This window comes from Microtus pennsylvanicus, chromosome 3 (assembly GCF_037038515.1).
Source record: "Microtus pennsylvanicus isolate mMicPen1 chromosome 3, mMicPen1.hap1, whole genome shotgun sequence".
In the NCBI taxonomy this organism is placed as follows: domain Eukaryota; kingdom Metazoa; phylum Chordata; class Mammalia; order Rodentia; family Cricetidae; genus Microtus; species Microtus pennsylvanicus.
The window spans coordinates 71,540,884-71,559,464 of record NC_134581.1 but is presented as its reverse complement, the minus strand read 5'-3'; the positions used below and the strand labels follow the sequence as shown (position 1 = coordinate 71,559,464).

Genomic DNA, 18,581 nt, shown 5'->3' with positions numbered 1-18,581 from the left:
GCAGAGCAACCAGTCACTAGTTCTTACCTCCACCAAATCCTCAGACTGAATGCCCTGCACTCCTGTCTCCTCCTGCCTTACATTCCTTTCTCCATCCAACAATATCCCTTCCTGTCTCCTCCTTCCTAGTGCTGGGATTAATGGTGTGAGCCACTACCACCTGGCTCTGTTTCTCTTTGAGACTGGGTCAATCTAGTGTAGCCCAGGGTGGCCATGAACTCACAGAAATCTGTCTACCTCTGCCTCCCTCCTGAGTGCTGAGATTAAAGGTGTGTGCCACCACTGCCTGACCTCTATGGCTAGCTAGTGACTTAGCTCCATACTCCGATCATCAGGCGAGCTTTATTTGTTAGATTACAAACAAAATATCACCACAAGAGACTATGCAGAGCTATGATTTCCAAATGGCTGTGTCCCAAAGAGGCTAAGTAATTGCCTAACGTCCTGTGGTTGGAAACAGCAAAGCTGAGTACTGAACGCTGACTGAGAAGAGGCTAGCTCTTCCTCACAGCAGGAGGCTGCTTCCTCAGGGAAGCAGAGTTTCTGAGGACAGTGGTACCCAGTACTGCCATGTGACTTCCACAACACTTAGCCCATGGGTGGTAAATGCAGGGCACATATGTAGCCCGTCACTCTCTGGAGCTCGCTTACAACCAGACACATCTAACGTATCACCCACTTTCTCCCACTGAGTCCAGATGTGGCTTCACTGCTTCTTGCCCTCTCACTCCAGGCAGCTCATCAGGACTGATGGTCACGATGAAACCTCTTGGCTATCACTAACTTAGAGGCCCCATGAAAAGGGACTGAAAGCACAGAGTCCTGAGCTTTAGGATCATGCTCCTTCCTCTTGAAGTGATTACCAAAGATGGCCCGCTATCAGTGAACTTTGAAGGAAGGTGGGGACTCAATGGGATAAAAATATGCCTATGGTTTTATTTTTCTCTTTACTCTGTCTCTTTTGGGCGGAGGGCTGCCACCTAATTCCCAAATAAATTGCACGGAGGCGTATTCTTACTGATGAATGCCAGGTCTTATCTTGGCTTATTTCCAGCCAGCTTTATTTTTATATTCACAATTTTTATTTTTTATCTCGAAAATACATATAAATGAAGACCCACTCTCCAAATGCAGATGGGCTGTTGCCTATTCCGTGGTATTATTTCTAGGACAAAACAATGTCATATGAAAATCAGCACATAGCTCTGAAACGGCATTTACAGGCACACATACTGTACGCCATGAATTCCTTCTACTTACACAGACCCCAGGTGGGAAGTTCAGAAGCTGGGCTACCCTTGCTTTCTACCCTCGGGAAGTAAATACAAACCCATGGCCAAAGACACACACACACACACACACACACACACAACCTCAGCCCACAGAAAGGCCCCTGCTACAAAGTCAACACCAGTGTTTTTCTCAAAGGGAGAAAAGAGGTAATGTTTGAATAAAAATGAAAAACCGAAAAAAATACCAGACAATCAAAACAGCTATGTTTGTGTGTCCTGGGGGAATCAGGAATGCTCACAAGATGCAGCTCCACAACCCTGCGCAGGATATGATGCCAGCACTCAATGGTAGAAGCCATGGCCTCCTAAACAGTCGTGTCTACACAGGCATCACACATAATATCTGCTTCGCTTAGACAGTCAATCATGAGTTCAGGTGGGAAATTGTCACTGCCCCCCATGACAAAGTGCAAAATCAACTTCTATTACTCAAGAGCAGAACCAGGTCAAAGCTTTGGTATATGCTGGAGGTTGTTTTGGTGAGAACCAAAACTTACTCAGATTCCCTGCTCTAGCGTTTGTCCGCAAAACAAAACTCCTGGTCCACAAAGCTCAACGACTATATACATAAGAAACTGTACAAAGAGAACGAGCCACAGTCCCCTTCCCAAGGGCTTAGTTTCCTGTGCAGCGGTTCAGAAGGCCCCACTACAGCCACACACTGACCAAAACTTGCCAAGCTGTAATAGGCGAGGCTGTTCTGAACACAAGTACCCACGGGCAGGTGGCTGCTGTGCCAAGCTCAGCAGAACACACAGAGAGAGTTCTCATACTGCAACCCAAGCTGAGCAGCAGCAGAGCAAAGACAAGGTGAGAGGAGGCGCTGGAGAGTCAACCCCATGGCTTCTAGCAGGAACAGTTTCTAGTGGCGTGTATGGTGGGTGCTTCTCAGTTCCTAGCTGTCAGATACCATTCCCTCCTCCTCTTCATCCTCATCTCCCTTCCTGTCTAGTTCAGAGGTGTCTGAAGACTCATGGAGCACGACATATTCTCTACTACTGAGCTCAAATTTAAGGACATTTTTTTTTCTCTCAGTTCATAGTATCTCTGGCTCAATATGCTTGTTGTTCATGAAGGTTCCATTGCCTGAACCAAGCCACTGATATAGGGCTTCACCCTCCGACCAACTGTGTGGTCAGCATGCGTGTCAGTACGCATGTACTCCACAGCCAGACCTGGAAGATTGCATGCTGCTTTGAACAGGAGGGATGGTCGGTGGGAATGGTGGCCATGCTGCCATTTCGACTGCCTACGGAAGTACATAACGGAAAGTACCTCATCATCCCTGTGTTTGGGGGGATCCGGGCTTCTGGGTTGTCGCTGTACCTAATAACCACACCCCAAAAGGTATTGGTGTCCTCAAGAAGTGCCCCCAGAAAATTCAAAGCTTGGTTTCTCTTTAACAGGTACCTCTTTGCTTTTGTTACCAGCAGGGCGAGCCTCCTGAGCCTCACCGCCAGCACCTTCATTCTGAAGGCCATGCTCCCGGTGCCTGGCATTATGAAAGTCCCTCTCTTCATCCTGAGCCTGCAGATTCTGGCTGTCTCTATCCTGACCCTGACCACTGACAGGCCTCTCATCAGAGCTCCTACTTTGGCAGGAATGGCCCTGGTTCCAGTCTTGCTCACTGTTTCTACAAGCTCTCCTTTTGTTCCTGTTCTGATGGCTCCATGTGATGGCGATCCTCTCGACCTCTCTGAGGATGGTCCTCAAGTTCCTGCTTTTCACTTTGACTGGGAAGTAGTGGCAACTCTGCTTCTTCTAGTCCCTGGAGAGTTGTTTCTTCTCCCTGATGACTCGCTTTTCTTATTGGCTGGGGACCGGCTTGCTCCCAGGGTTCGACCCCTGCAGTAACTGGTGCAGCCAGGCTCAGCTGTAGGAGGGGCCAACTAGGGGTGTTGGGCCGGTGATGACAGGTCCGGGGCTCATCCCCTCCTGCTTCACCACTAGGATGGCCAGAGGATCCTCTGACCGATGTCACTGCTGGCCGCGTAGCTCCCTCTCACTCTTCGCTTTCATTCTGCAGCCTGGCTGAGAGCCACTTGCAGGGTCCACTGAGTCACTGCCAGCTTTTCTTAAATTAACCAATCTATCTTTCACCTCTAGACTTTTTTTCTCTATTTCTGTATACCTTTCTTTACTTCTTACTCCATGGCTCGCTGTGTAGCTGGGTGACTGCCCCCTGGAGTTCTCCTCCTTCTTTTCTTGCTCCTTCTCCTTTCTAATGTTCTTCTATTTATTCTCTGTGCCTGCCAGCCCAGCCCTGTTTCTCTCTCCTGCTTTGCTATTGGCCTTTCAACTCTTCATTAAACCAATCAGGTGTTTTAGACAGGCAAAGTAACACAGCTTCACAGAGTTAAACAGTTGCAACATGAAAGAATGCAACATATCTTTGCATCATTAAGCAAATGTCCACGGTGCAAAGAAATGGAACACATCTGAAAATGATATTCTACAACAATGTGGGAGGCAGAAGGCCTGAAATGTCATTTCCAGGGTGAGGGCTAGCTTCTTTCTCTCATGGAGACATCATTAAGTTCAGACTTGGCTCAAGGCCAAGTGTAGATTTCTCAAGGTAGAAGTGTAGAAACACTTCTGTAGGAGAGAAACCTTCAGGAATGATCCACTCACCTAGATTCCAGGGGAGATATAGGAGTTGAAGGCCTGGGGCCAGAGACTGGTGGCAGCTAGATGTGTACCAAAGAACAGTCTGGCAAAGGTGAGGAGAGAGGCCCCGTGGAATAAAACAGTAACTCTATTCTAGAGGATGATGCTGAGAATTCTGAGGCCTGGGTACCAAACTAAACCTTAAGTGACCTAGGCAGAAGCCTCGGGAGCCCTGGGATAAAGACTGTGTACTAGACAAACAGAGTGGGCCTTGGTTGGCCTTTTCATTATTTTTCATTTCATTATTTTTCCATTTGGGCTGTGTTTGATTTTCCCTCAGTTTTCTACAGTTGTAAAATATCAACTTCTTTATTGATCTAGGGGGAGAGAAGAGCTGCCCACAACAAGAAAGGAAGGCGAGGAGTTGTGAGCAGCATGGGGGGCACTGGCCATCTGGTGAAGAAGCAGGAATCTGGAAGATCCAAAGGGACACTTGGGCATGGGGAAGGATGCTCAGGACAGCAGCCACCCTCTCACTCTGACTTAGGTTTCTTTGTATATAAGGAATTACATAATTAAATATATAATTAAACAAACCATTGAATATCTCCTTTAAGCTTTAGTGGTCTCCTGTCTCATTTATTTTCCTGAGGGCTTGGCTTCAACTCGGTAGAATCAGGATTGGCTCAGAAGGAGCCCCCAGTTGGCAGTGCTAACAAGTCAAGGACCTCAGCTCTGCACCAGGGGAGGGCTTGGGTGCTGGGGAGAAGGAAGGAAACCGCTGTTCAGAGATAGGGGTCAGCCTAGGGTTGAAGGATGTTAGGCCCTTTTGAGGAAAGGACTGAGGCCTTCTTTGGTCCTATCAAGTGAGTGTGCATGTGTATGGGATAAGGGAAGGAAAGCTGAGAGAAAGAACACTACACTTAGTGATTAGAGATCTCAGCTACAAGGCCAGGCCTCAAGGATGCCAGGGAGCTTTTCCAGCCTGGCCTCACAAGGAGCCTCGACCAAACCTACTTGGCTCTAGATCTTTACTGAAGTGCTCTCTGCACTACACATCTGCCTTTTGGTGTTTTTCTCGCTCCACTCTTATCTCTCCCTCGTTCATAATTTTAGATTTCTCTGCAATGTCACTTACTCATCCTTGCTCATGGTCCTTGACTCATCCCTTCTGCACTCATTTTTGCTCCCGAGCCCAGCAACACAATTCTTTCTATAGAATCTCACACTTCCAGCTTCTGATGAAGAACAAACACCTAACAGTCCTTTGATCCTGACTGTCTCCAACAAGAAAAACATTTACACCAGACCACCTTATACATTAACTGTCTGATAATGAGAAAAGGAGTTTCTCGCTGAACTCAGCATGCCTGCCCAACTGTCCATCCAGAATGGAGGCACCAGGGGAGTGATTCATCAGAACAGTTACCCCATCCTAAATCAATCCAAGATGGTTCTGAAACTGATGGGGTGGAAGCTGAACGTAATTCAAGGGTCCAGTGCCCCTCCTGTGGTGGTTGAATAAGAATGGTTCCCACAGGTTCATATATTTGAATGCTTAGTCATCAGAGAATGGTGTTTAGAAGGATTAGGAGGTGTGCTTTTATTGGAGTAGGTGTGGCCTTGCTGGAGGAAATATGCCAGTAGGGATGGGCTTTGAGGTTTTAAAAGCCTGAGCCAGGCCCGGTGTCTCTCTCTCTCTCCTGCCTGTGATCCAGATGTAGAATGCTCACCTCCCTTTTCAGCCCTATGTCTGCCTGTGTGCCACCATGCTTCCTTCCATGCTGATAATGAACTAAACCTCTGAACTTATTAAATTAGATGCTTTCATTTATAAGAGTTGCCATGGTCACGGTCTGTTCACAGCAACAGAGCAGTGACTAAGACACCTTCCCACATGAGGAAGAAAGAAGCAGGCAGTGTCAGGCTGTCTCGGTCATCTTGGTCATCTGAAGCCAACTCCAGTCTTCAACAGTAGCTGGCTGTTCAGTGCAGATGCTGGATGATATTGGATATCATCTTCCCAAACTTTTCCTTTCACAGTGTATGGAAAGATTTTCCAGAGCACGTGAAGCTCAATAATACCCTAGGGCCATTTCTTAGACTTTTTCACAGCTGTGCACCTGAATTATGTCTTACATCCATCCACATCAATAAGGTTTGATCTGAGCAACACTCAGGGCAAACCTCCATGCCTTCATGCCTTGAGGGCCCTCTGATTTGTACAAAGGCCCTGTGGGCTGAGAGGGAAGGTGAGTGGTTACTGCAGTGTGACGCAGTTGGGCTCAGGACACTGATGTGGCAGAGTAAAGTAACCTGGAAGGAGTCTCCTGGCATAAATCAAAGGGTTCAAGTATCTTTGGCTGTACATTAACTTGGGATGCTGCTGGACCTAACAAATCACTTCAAGGATAAATGCAACCTGGCCCTTGGGGTTTCTCCCCAGGTTTCCTTTTCAGAGAACCTGGTGCTGGTGTACAAGTTGGGGTCCTTGCTTATGGTCCCTGGGGTATGGTGCCAGCTAGCATCAGCAGGTGAAATGGTTGACTGGAAAGGTACAGTGACTCTCAGAACAAAGACCTTGGCATGAAGGTGGTCAGGCACCAAGGCTGCTGTGAGAGAGGAGGACACATATGTCTTTTATCAGGGGCAGCCTTAGATGTCACTAGATCTTGCAGGGTACCCCAATCATATTGTGCTGTACTCCTAATGTTCTTCACTGTAGGGTCACTGGCTCCAGGGGAAAAGTAGAAATATAAGCATCCATTTGTTCATCTGTAGTGCGAATTCTAATTGGTCTTAATAATAAAAACCTAGAGTCAGATATCGGGGTATATGCTGAAAGATCAGAGAAGTAAAGGAGCCAGCCACTAGAGAGACCTTTTACCTCTACTGAATCCTCCGACTGAATGCACTGAACTACCATCTCCTCCTGCCTTATATTCCTCTCTCCACCCAGCCATATCACTCCTGTCTCCACACCCCTAGTGCTGGGATTAAAGGCATGTGATCCCAAGTGCTGGGATTAAAGGTGTAAACTCTGATTCTTTTTTAGACTGGTTCAATCTCGTGTAGCCCAGGATGGCCTTGAACTCTCAGAGATCCATCAGCTTCAGTCTCCTGAATGCTGGGGTTAAGGTGTGTGCCACCACTGCCTGGCTTCTGTGGCTAACTAAAGTGGCTAGCTCTGCACTCTGATTTTCAGGCAAACTTTATTTGTTAAAGCATAAACAAAATATCACCACATTTATCCCAGGCCACATGGTACTGCCAAGGTGGAGGAAGAGAGAGACAGACTCTACCTTAGCATGTACTGGAGGGTTGGGCAGCGAGATCCACCAAAGGTAATCATAACGGAGCAAGGTGGTGGTGCATGCTTTTAACCCAAGCACTTGGGAGGCAGAGGTGAATCTCTGAGTTCTAGGCCAGTCAGGTCTACAGAGGAATTCCAGGCCAGCCAGGGATACACAGAGAAACCCTGTCTTGAAAACCAAATCGAACCAAAACAAAACAGAAAAAGTGATCATAATGAAGATTCTCTCTCTCTTTTTTTTTTTCCAAGACAGGGTTTCTCTGTAGCTTTGGGACTATGTTGGAACTAGTTCTTATAGACCAGACTGGCCTTGAACTCACAGAGATTTGCCTAGTTCTGCCTCCTGGGTGCTGGGATTAAAGGAGTGCACCACTAGCACCCTGCAATTCTTACCAAACATGAAGCAAAATTTGCCAAAATAAACAAATTTTTAAAAATCTACTTCCATCTTCAAACTGTCTGAGTGAAGAGGACTTCCGTTGTACACTTTTCAGCACACCAGTATGTCTAGCCTTGTTTGGTTGTGTGAGGTCTTGACCTTGGCTCTCATACAAGACTAGGCTCCTTGACTTCTTGATTGAAGTCCCTGGCTTTGTGCCTTGATTTTCACTCCAAGCTTTCTGTTCTACCTCTCAGACCCCCAACAGGAATCAGATAGCAAACTCAAACGGGATCATTTGGGAGGCCGTTAGTAAGAAAGATTACTACAAATGTGTAGGCAACATGCAGAAGGATCAGAAGGGATAATGTAGCTTTGTGGGGCTAGTGACAATGGGACTCCATTGTAATTTGAAGGGACCAACAAAGTTGACAGGAAGCAGTTACTACCAGGGAGGAAGAGAGGGTGGGAGGACAGATGGGAACATAAGAGCCATGAATATCCCACCATAGAGGAGTGAGGCTAGCTAGCTCCCAAGAATGATCGACCCCCTTCCCTTGGTTCCCTTCCAGTATTCCAGCCAGAGTCCTAGAAGGCGGAGAACAGCATCCTTGATGCAATCCATGCTGGGGCATGAGGGGAAGAAGAGAGATGAGACCTGGAAGGCCAGATGAGAGATCTCCAGTTTACAGGATTTTCTTCCTGGCAGCCCCTTCCAATCCAGAATTAAATGACACTTCACCTGGTATCACATTTCCTGGTTTGAGTTTTACTGATCTATGCCATGGTTGGTAGAGATCTGGAAAGAGGAAAAAAGTTTCTATTGTAATAAAGGTCACCTGATGTCAAGCAAGCAGAGCATAGGGGTAAGGGTTGTGAAGGATGGATAGCTGGCTAGTCTGACAGGGAGATGGTGCTTGGAGAACTGAGCAAAAAACATAAAGACGGGTGTGAGCACAGGCACAGGGTGGTCCAGCTTGGAGGGACTCAGATGGTCTGTCCAGTGGGTGAGCCATAGCCGTATGGGCTTTTGGGCAGTATTCACAGACTGAAGGATTCACAGATAAATTCAGCTCAATATAACTAAGTATTTTCTTCCAAAGCTCCATACTAGACACCGAGAAACTGAATATGGAGAAGAAAGTCCTTTCCAGAGCCAGGTATGGAGGTGCACACCTGTAATGCTTACTCTTGGGAGACAGAGGCAGCCAGGTGTGGAGGTGCACACCTGTAATGCTTACTCTTGGGAGACAGAGGCAGCCAGGTATGGAGGTGCACACCTGTAATGCTTATACTTAGGAGACAGAGGCAGCCAGGTGCGAAGGTGCACACCTGTAATGCTTATACTTAGGAGACAGAGGCAGCCAGGTGTGAGGTGCACACCTGTAATGCTTACACTTGGGAGACAGAGGCAGCCAGGTGTGGAGGTGCACACCTGTAATACTTACACTTAGGAGACAGGGGCAGGAGGGTTATGAGTTCTGGGTGAGCCTGGGATACACAGTGAGGCATCCTTTCTAATTAGAAAAAAAAAACCCACCTTTTAAAATAAGTTCAGTATAATGTGAAGTATGATGATTACATAGAGGAATTTTTGGGACCCCCCACACTCTGATCTGGAACTTGCTAGAGAGAAAGATTTCCAGAATTCTTTCATAGGGTGAGAGTCAGCTCAAGGATGGAGGGACAGGCAAAGCCTGTGAATGGAAGGGCTGCAGGATGGTCAGGAATTGCTGTGGAGGAAAAAGGAGGGGTAAAAAGTGGTGAGAGACGTGGCTGATGATGGGTGAGAGGTGCTCAATGGCAGCTTGGATACCTTACCCAGGAGCAAACAGGGAGGTGCACACATCACAGTGTGGCTAACAGGTGGGTCTTGTGCATCTGCATAGTCCTCTCTAGGGGTTGGGGAAATTGGATCTAAGAGGCTATTGAGGGTACAATTGTAACAATACAGGCTGGCGAAAGTGAGGGTCTGAGCTGGGCAAGAGCATCTATTAGAACCGGTCCTAAAGGGCCCCACAGAATCCCTACAGAGTCTCCTACAGGAGCACACAGAGCTCATCAGAGCCCCACAGAGCCCCACAGAGCCCTACAGGAGCAGGTGCTCAGAATTCATGGCTGTAGTTCCCACCACACTTAACATGCTACTGAGAGCCCCACTAGCAGGACCCATGCACTGTGCCTGTTGTCCCTCATTGCTATCTGTGTGGGCAGCAACTGATCCTAAACTACTTAAGAGCCATAGATTCCAGAAAATAATTCTGTGTTGGGATAATTAAGGATTTTTTGGAGTGCTCAGGAAACCCAGAGAGTTTTTAGGCTTCCAGCCTATGTGGCAAAGGAAATCAGGAAGCTTAGTGGAAAGGTCAGGCTCTTTAGCAAAGGCTTGTAGAATTCTGCAAGGAGCTGCGGACAATGGGGAAGGATGGTTATCTCCATACTTGGGGAGTCTTACCTGTCCCCCATGAGAATGCCATACCCATGCAAGTAGGTTTACTCTCTACAGTTCCTGCTAAGTCACCTGCCTGAGAGGGTGGATGAAAATGGCAAACCAGCTTATACACACTTCTGCAGACGAGATGTTCTTTCCACTGCACGGACACACACAATCCCCACCAGGACTTTCCAAACTAAAATAACTGCACTCATCTCAGAGTAAAGGACGCTGACATTCCGCCAGGTAATGTGTTCCACCTCACAAAGCCGGGAAATGCCCATGAGACCGACAAGAAAAGCATAGGTTCCTGTTGCAGAAAATGCCAGGTCTCCAGCTCCAAGAGACTAGAATATGAACAAGGAGCTTCGACTACTAGACGTCTATGCTCTTCCCTTTTAGTCCAAATAGTCCAGGAGCTGAACTGGTGCTAGGATGATGGGTAGGGTAGCTTCTTCCTATCCTAACTCCTCCTGAGACAAGTGGTAGGAATATGAGACCAGTGACTGGGATGGGTGAGATGAGGAAAAACCTGGAATGCATGCAACTGTGTATTGTGTCTTGAGAGACCGACAGGTATTGGATGTATAGATATGGTGTCATCGTGCTTGGCATGTGATTTAAAACCTAGCAATCACACCTTCATGGAGGAGACCTTTTCTGGCTCACAGTTTAAGAGGATACAATTCACCATGCCAGGGAAGGTGTGGTGGTGGGAGGCTGTGGAGTTTGATCACATCTGGGCAGGTCAGGAAGCAGAGAAGAGAGGAATGTTCAAGTGACTTTTCTTCTTTTCCATTTCAGTCTGAGACTCCAGCCCATTGGATAGTGCTGCCAATGGTGCTGTAGGTATTCCTCCCTCAATAAATCCTCTCTGGAGATGACCGCACAGACACACTCAAAGATGCGCCTCACGAATGTCCTAGGTGGTTCTTAATCCAATCACATTGACAATGAAGATGGACCACCATGCAGGGTGACTACACTTGAAGTGATGGGAGGGATGGACCTGGAGCCTGTGTCCAGAAAACAACGGTCTATTCCGTCACACCGAGGAGATGCTTCTGATGGACATTGGCAGAGAATGGGATTCCTGCAAATCCCACCTCCGGTTCATTCTCTACATGGAAGGACCTGACACCCACAGTGATTACCTTCTCTTCTCTCATAGTTCCTGCCTACTCTTTAGAGGAAGGGGCCAGAAAGTGTTGGCCATTCCCCATGCTTCTCTGAGGGCCTTCTTTGAAGCACCTCCTGCCAAGAATTCCCACTGTGGACTCTTTAACCCCATAGCAGATGCACCTGACTTTGAACCTGTGAGGATGCAGGTGGCAACCCTGGGAGCCTCAGTGGTGTCTGGGGGGAGCATCTAATCTTTCCCAATGGTTCCCTTTCCCCTGGACCGACCCGTCTCCTTTAATAATTTGATTTCTGTAACTATAACAACAGTCTTCCATCTGATTAGCTTACCCACCATTTATGGCACAATAAGGAGTATATATAGCACTAAATGTGTCAAATTTGCTTGGCTTTGTGCTTCATTGTTAATAGTAGATGAGATGCATGTACCTTGGGAATTTAACCTCTTTGGCCCTCGGCTCCCACACACGTAAAATAGGACAATAGATTAATGTATCTTCCCCTATCCCTAGCTGGAGCTTAGAACCACTGGGTGGCTTCGTGGAAACAGGGAGCCCTGACTTCTGCCTTCTAAACTTTGATCTAGTAGATTTGGATTTGGGACCCTAATTAGGTATATTTTTCTTACATTTCCAGGTTCTGATGTTGCCTTCAACTCAGTTACTGGCTGTAGGGAAATCCTAGCATGGGTCCTCCTGGCTTGCTTTTCCGAATATCATTCTCTCGTTCACGGATTCATTCCCTCAGAGGGAAAATGGCTTGTGAGTAGCTGGAGTTAGGCAATGAGAGATGAAGTGAGCTTTTAATTCACATTAGTAAGATTAGGATTTATCTCAGTGACAGCAGGAATGACTCTGAAGGGTTTTAAGTAGGTGATTCGATCAGATTTATGTGTTAGAACCGGTGTTCTTATCCAGTGTGGAATATGGTGGGAGGCAGAAGTAGTCAGGAGGCTTTGTGATGATCTCAGTGCAGGAGGGTGTAGGACTGGAAGAGAGAGGGGGCATCAGGAGTAGGGAGACTGGGTGATTTGTGTTCTGTTAGTAAAGTAGAATGGGCAGGACTCTGGAACCCCTATACTTTGGATTTGATGGGAGGGGGTGTTGTTTGGTTCTGCAGTACTTTTTGTCCCAGTCCTATGTTGAGAATCTGTGGCACAAAGCTCTTGATAGAAGGCAGTGCCCTTCCCACTGAAAGATGCTCATGACCCAGCTCGGCCAGTGACAAGTAGCTCCTCTACACTGCCACCGGGGAGTTTATGAACCGAAGAAGTGCAGACAGTGGAGCATCAATTGCAGATGTAGTACACGCAGAGACAACTTTTAGTGTACAAGGAGAACAGCATCGCAGAGTGCCTGGAGGATGCCAGCCTCCAGTGCCAGCAGCCACGGACGTGCCATCTGGTGCTTTCATTTAGCTACAATAGCTGCCTTCTTGTTGAGCACTGTTCAGACTTGATTTCGCTGGAAAACCTAAATGTCTGAGCATTTTGTTACTGTCTGCTTTTACAAACCAGGTTCTCTAATCTCCCCTGTGACTTGGCAAGCTACTGCACTATTTTCAATGAAATTCATTTCTATTCAAATTGCCAGAGCTGTGGTCCCACACCTGTGGTCCCTCATTCCATCCCAGTTGTGCTGGAGGAACAGGGGGCCCTGAGAAGTTGGAAGCTGTGTTCCTCAGAAAAAGCCATGCACATCCGGGGGCAGAATCCCCTTGATTGCTAGCTAGTTTATAAACTAAACCCAACCCTGTTCCTTATCTGCCCATACTCAATAAATCAAGCTGGGATGGAGCTTTTCTCACAGCAGAGAGCTATCTCAGAGCTGAACGACGCCATCCAGAACCCGAGTGGTTAATGGAGCCTTGTACTCACAAATCATTGCAGAAACTGTCCCGTTCTTGCCTAGTTGTACCTTCTAGAAGAGAAAACCTTTTATAACCTACATGACATCATCCCAAGTTTACTGTTGACATCATGAGGCCAGTGGAAAATAATGAGAGCACAGATTCTAAAGGCTGTGAACGCTAGGGGTGGGGAAGGTGGGGAACTCCCGGGCTTTGCCCTACAGTACAGCCCCATTGCATCTGTTTATCAAGGTGTTTGATTACACACGTGTGTGTGTGTGTGTGTGTGTGTGTGTATTATCACCTGGAGTGACCACTGGAACAGACTGTGTGTATTTTAATCACAGCAGAGTTGGGAGGCAGCAGCAGGTAGATCACTGCGAATTTGAGGCTAACCTGGCCTACATAGTGAATCCCCACCTATCCAGAGCTACACAGTGAAACCTTGTCTTAAAAAAAAAAGATAGTAAATGGCTTTGCAGCACAGAGGTTCTTGTGCTCCTAGATAAGCCCTAGGGGAACTGCTCCGGATCCTCTCCCCCATCCTCATGATGAGCTTATTTTGCTCAGTTAATCTCTAGAACCCACCTTATAGAAGATGCCATACGTCTTTTTTACCAAAAGATTCGATGTAGTCATGTCTTAAACTTTGTTGTACACACAGGATTGAGTTTTTTTCCCCACCAAGAATTTTTTTCACCAAATTGTGCTGTGCTTAAATATGCCTAAAATAAACTATGTGGGGCCAAACTCAGAAGTTTGAACCACCACTGGCTACTGAGTCATGTTGACTTACACGGATTCTTGTCTTACATGCATTGTTACTCTGCTGGCCATGGTAGTCACAGGGACCCCCACAATTAGCACCCACTAATCTCTGGGGCTTAGCCCTCAGAGGAAGTAAGAAAATCTTTCTTTAAATAGAAACAGAGGGTAGGAATCCGGTCCTCTCACCTGAGGACCATGTTGTACGTGAGTCTCGTTCCTCTGAGGCAGAGCATTTCATACAACTATTAAGATGTTTGCTAAGACACAGAGGAGCAAGATGTTCAGAGAGTAACAGCTCCATAACTTTGTACAAGTGATGGTAAAATTTAACATTGGTTTCCTGAACAAGGAACCATAGATGTTGCTTGCTGGAAACACATAGGAGCTAAAGTAAAAGGATAAAATCCCTGTCGATTAGTTTGTAAGCAGGACTACACTAATGAATTACTTGGACTTTCGCAGGAGAATTATAAAAAATGGTCTCTGCTGGACACAGTTTGGCAGGTCTTGGCAGGGCAGGCCGAGTGGGCTTCAAGGTTACTCCAGCCTACCTGTAGTCACTGAGCCAGGCGCAGCTTGGGGTGACGAGCTGATCAGAATTCAGGGCCCTCTGGCCCTGCAGCCCTTTCAGCTGCCTGGGATCCTGCCGAGCATGGCCTGAGCCCCATCTGATGTGCAACACCTGAGTTCCAAGCAGTGGTGGGCAAGGCTCCACTGCCACATGGGTGCCACGGCTGCCCGGCACCTAACACTTAGGTTTTCCTCATAGCAGAAATGGCCCAATATAGATTTATCAATGGACCCTTCATGGGGGAAAATTGAAATCTTTCCAATTTCTAGTAAAGAAATAACTGCAAGTAGGACACGTAGAATCTTCAGTTAGTCCTTGGAATACCCCTATTTCTGTAATTCATAAATGGGGTAAAAATACACTTTAGCTGTTACATGATTACAGGGACATCAATGCTACTCTGGAAAAAAAAACCCAAATGCTATAATAGTAAGGAGGCTGTTTGTTGGTTCCCAGATGTTTAGCTTGAAATAATCACACAGAAACTTTATTGATTAAATCACTGTTTGGCCCATTACCTCTAGTTTCTTATTGGCTAACTCTTACATATTAAGTTAACCCATTTCTATTAATCTGTATGTCGCGACGTGGCTGTGGCTTACCGGCTAAAGTTCCATCTGGATCCGGCAGGGCTACATGGCTTCCCTCTGACTCCACCCTTCTTTCTTCCAGCATTTACTTTAGTTTTCCCTGCCTAGATCTTTCTTCCCTTCTCTGCTACAGGCTCAAAGCAGTCATTTATTAACCAATGATATTCACAGAATACAGACAGGAATCCCACATCATCCAGCCAGGGCTCCCTGATCCTTCTGTGATTTCTCATTATTTTACTTGGCTTATAAGACTGCCTTTTCTCTACCCTTTTACATCCTGATGTTGGCCAGCTCAAGATAAACTTGATAGACAGGTTGAGGAGACTGGAAATAGCCCGAGTGGTCAAGACCTCTGAGGCGCAGGAGAACAGAAAAGGCTGAGAGGCAGAAATGGGTCTTGTAAAGCCAGACTCTGCTGTTCATTTATATTTGGATGGCAGTTCATTGGGTGGATTGGGAGGAATCCTGTCATGGTGGATAGCTTTGGAGTCCCAGTTTATACATCTTCACACAAAATGGCCATCCTGAAGGAAGACAGAGGCTCAACATACTGACCTCACGTATAAACTAGCACAGGAAGGACAAACATGCACCGAGAACGCGAACTGGTTAACTTGAGAGAAAAGGAACGGTGCAGAAGGGTTGTGAATGCAGAGAGGATGTAGGGGAGGAGGGAAACCTTTGGGATGAGGTTCTCAAGGATGGAATCTAATAAATGGAAAGTTAGAACCGATGGGACATGGAGAAAGAAACATTAGAAAGGGTTAGTGACTCCTTCAGCTGAGTTTCCTTGCCTGGAAAATAAAAAGTGAACAAGAAAACAAACCCAATCCTACTGAAACACGGTAATGTTTCTGAACTGCTGGCATGTCTGTCTCTAGAGAACACCAGCAGGAAGAGCCTGCCTAGGAGGGAAACCAGGAACAGCCATGGCTGTAGCCAGGAGGAGGCTGCTCCAGAGGGTTGGTGTGGAGTTGCCTGATACCTACACTGTAGGAGATGTTTGCCCTGCTGAAACTTGGTCAAGTTACCAGTCCATTCAGTGATGCGCTTGCGTTAGCTGACTGCATTAGTGAACTAAGGAATTTTATCTTGTCCTTTACTGGCAGCTCAGGGCTTTCATGCACTGAGAGTCCAAATGCCACCCAGATTCCTTTGTATTCATGATTACTAAAACTTCATTTTTTAAAAATTCGTATTTTGTACAATATTTAAAAAGTAAAAATAGCAACTTGAGCCATCTTGGAATAGATTTTTTAAAAGGAAAAGTAGGGCTGGAGAGATGGCTCAGCAGTTAAGAGCACTCACTGGCTGTTCTTCAAGAGGTCTTGAATTCAGTTCCCTTTGAATAGCCATTATGGCTTTCACCTTTTCTTTGTCCTCTGTTAGCTTTCCTTATAATTCTCTTATACTTGCCCATGTTAGACTAGCCGTGTAGGCATGCAGGGGACAAGCCTTGATAAAAATGCCTCTTGCCAGGGTAGAGGCATGGGGATTTACAAAATATTAGTAAAGAATAAGAAGATGTAAATGAAAACAATAAAATGGAGAAACAGAGAATAGTATTCCAGTGAGTACTGAAATTCACCCATGTTTAATTTCCAACTGCTTTAAATACCCCTGACCCCAAAAGGTAGGACTAAGACAAAAAAACTGCATTAACATGATACAAGAAAATGAACAGACCAGTTGAAGGTCACAGGCTACACCTACAGTTAAATATTCTGTTGCTAGAACAAAACAAATTACACTCAAACGCTAGACTAAAACTTCCTATAGGCAAACCACTCCCTGGGTGGAATCCAAAATTATCTCCTTAAGGGAGCTGAAACTCAGCTGGATTCTTAGACTTCTACTTCTCTACTCCTGGAGAACAAGCTCTGGATATTAGCCACACCTGTTGATAATAGCCTTGAGAGACCATAACTCTCTAGGTATGACCTTTGTTTGAGGTAGAAGCACAATGATCTTGAAGGAACTAGAGGCAAATTCCAAGTCTCTGACCTTGGTCAGCATGGAAATAGGCTCATATATTTTCTGGCCTCTATGCGGGGAATGCATTCAACCTTGGTCTCTATTACAGCTACAATTTTCTCTTTCAAAAAAAAATGGGAGGAGATATGAGAGGCACAGAGGTTCTCGTGTTCCCAGATAAGCACTGGGGAAACCAGAGGTGTTAAACACAGAGGTCATCTCTTTAAAGGGAGAGAGAGATGTTTCCTCTTAGAAAGCTGGAAGTGGACACAACAGCCTGGTGAGTTTTGTGCTCTCTGTGTGGTCAAGACCACCTTGGAGCCTGTTCCAGACCTTTATTATGAACTTGTTTATTTCAGACAGGCTACAGAACCCATCTTTATGGAAGATGTCAAATGTACTTGACAAAGACTTTTGATGTAGTCTTGTACTAAGCTTTGTTGTGTACGTGGGATTGAGCTTTTTTTTTTAATCACCAGGATACTTTCCACCAAATTGTGTTGTGCTTAAATATGTCTAAAATGAATGACTTGGGGTCAGACTTAAAGTTTGAACCAACACTGGCTACTGAGTCATGTTGAACTGAACTGCCTTCTTGTCTTCCGTGGATTATTACTCTGCTGGCTATGGTGGTCACAGAGACCCACACATGTCTTAGTAAAGAGTTTGCTACATAAGCATGAGGACCTCAGTTCTGTTTCCAGAACCCACATATAAAAACCAGGTGCAGTGGCATGTACTTATAATGCCAAAGCTGAGGAGCAGAGACAAGGCAGATTCCTGCCACTTGCTGGCCAACTGAGCTTGGCAAACCAGTGAGTTCCAGTAAAACTGAGAGACCTTTAATCAATCAATTCATCGATTTTAAAAGGTAGGAGAATGATACCAGAGGTTGTCCTCTGAACTTCACATTCATATATAAACATGCATACGTACGTACGTACCTACCTACCTACCTACCTACCTACCTACCTACCTACACACACACACACACACACACACACACGATATGTCTTTATTACTTTTTATTGCTCTGAGGAGACAACATGACCAAATCAACTTATTGAAAAAAAGAGTTTACTGGGGGCTTGCAATTTCAGAAGTTTAGTTCATGACCATCATGGTAGGTGGCATGGCAGTAGGTAGTCATTCATGGTGCTGGAGGAGTAACTGAGAGCTTACTCTGATTCTCAAACTGGAGACAGATGAGAGAGAGAAAAAGAGAGAGAGAGAGAGAGAGAGAGAGAGAGAGAGAGAGAGAGAGAGAGGACATAATGTCATAAGGAGACCATTTGTTCATTTCCCGCCTGCCCAGACTCCTGAAATAACCACACAGGAACTGTAATAATTAAATATTAATTAAATCACTGCTTGGCCAATTACTTAAGCATATTGCTAGTTAGCTCTTACGTCTAGAATTAACTCATCTTCATCATTTTATATTTTATCATGAGGCTTGTGGCTGACTGGCAAGATTTCAGTGTGTCTGTCTCTGGTGGTAGCTCCATGCTTCTCCTTGACTCTGCCCTTATTTCTCCCAGCATTCAGTTTAGTTTTCCCTACCTAGCTTTGTTCTACCATATCAGGTCAAGCCAGTTTCTTTATTAACCAAAGGTATTCACAGCATACAGAGGGGAATCCTACATCAAACATAGGTCATTT

The 18,581-nt window shown here is 46.0% G+C and overlaps 1 pseudogene; it reads right to left on the bottom strand.

Annotated features, from left to right (window-relative positions):
* Nucleotides 1-2,187: 2,187 nt before the first annotated feature.
* LOC142847061 (smad nuclear-interacting protein 1 pseudogene) lies at nucleotides 2,188-3,311 on the bottom strand (annotated as a pseudogene).
* Between the last annotated feature and the right edge of the window lie 15,270 nt (nucleotides 3,312-18,581).